Genomic DNA, 1,380 nt, shown 5'->3' with positions numbered 1-1,380 from the left:
TCCTTCTAAGTCCAAGTAGGACCCAGTCAGGCCAGGGTGAGCCTGCTGAGACCCTAGGGACCAGCTAAGACTGCAGCCCCACTGAGCTTTGTCTTAATTCAGTAACATCTCTCAAAGTCAGCAGCCCCACTAACCAGCATTTTCTCTATTCCTCTTTGGTATCACTTAAACGCCTTGGATTAACACAAAAAGGACACAGGATGGAAGACTTGAGAGCCACTTCGCAGCTCTCTCAACCTTAATTTGTTCAGCACAAAATAAGGTAGACGCAGTAGCAGTAGCGCATGCCTTTCATTCCAGCACTCAGGAGGAAGAGGCAGTCACATCTCTGTGAGTTCAAGATCAACCTGGTCTACATATTGAGTTCCAGGTCAGCTGAGGCCACAGTGTCTTTGAAAAAAAAAAAAAAAAAAAAGGAGAGACTCTACTGGTGGTGTGGCGCTCGGTGTAGAGAAGTTGATCCTCTGAGGGGCTCTGAGGCTGAAGTCGAGGTTGCGTGACCCTGGCCCTTTCCTACCCACTCTTCCCTTGCCTGCCTTTCCCTCCCCTGGCAGGATGAGGCATGCAGGCCTGGGTGAAGGAGCACCTCCAGGCAGCTATGGGAACTACAGCTATGCCAACAGTGGGTACAATGCCTGTGAAGAAGAAAACGAGAGGCTCACGGAAAGTCCAAGAAGCAAAGTCACTGCAATAAGATTTCTTTCCATTGAAATAAGCCATGAAGTTAAAAATCAAAATAAACTATTAGCTGAAATGGATTCACAATTTCATTCTACAACTGGATTTCTAGGCAAAACTATGGGAAGACTGAAGGTTCTGTCCAGAGGGAGCCAAACAAAATTATTGTGCTATATGATGTTCTTTTCATTGTTTGTCTTTTTTTGTCATTTCTTGATTAAACTGAGGTGATGCAAAAAAAAAAAAGAAAAAACTAAAATAAAATATTTTCAATAATAGGAACAGTGAGCCACCCGCTTTATAGACCGATTATGGTGTCAACATTGAGCACCATTCATGAGGGAAACTGCTTATTACTAGGAAGAGTGCCAGGTGATTGTGAACTCCCAAAAGCTCTGACCTTGCCCTTTCCCTCTCTACCCCAAGGGTCATATGCAGAGCCTATAGAAAATGAAGGTCATCCTTTCAAAGTGACTGGCTTTGGGAGCCCCCAAGAGTTTTTATCAGCACTTTGGACTTGGAGAGACAGTGGTGTTTTGTCTGGAAGGCACAGTTACTAAATCAGAGCTGAGAAGAGGAGAGTCTACCACGTGGGCATCCTGGGTAGAGCTAACAAAGAAAAGTAGAAGGCTGGCACATGTAATCTGAGTACTCAGGAAGCTGAGATAGGAGAATCTGACAAGTACAAGGCCAGTCTAAGTT

The 1,380-nt window shown here is 44.8% G+C and overlaps 1 pseudogene; it reads left to right on the top strand.

The window, feature by feature from the left end:
- The first annotated feature begins 489 nt into the window (after positions 1–489).
- Positions 490–909, top strand: LOC103736887 (annotated as a pseudogene).
- The last annotated feature ends 471 nt before the right edge of the window (positions 910–1,380 follow it).

Source organism: Nannospalax galili, unplaced genomic scaffold (assembly GCF_000622305.1).
Source record: "Nannospalax galili isolate Female #2095 unplaced genomic scaffold, S.galili_v1.0 scaffold54, whole genome shotgun sequence".
Lineage (NCBI taxonomy): Eukaryota > Metazoa > Chordata > Mammalia > Rodentia > Spalacidae > Nannospalax > Nannospalax galili.
Note: the sequence above shows the minus strand (reverse complement) of the source record. Positions and strands in the feature narration are given on the sequence as shown.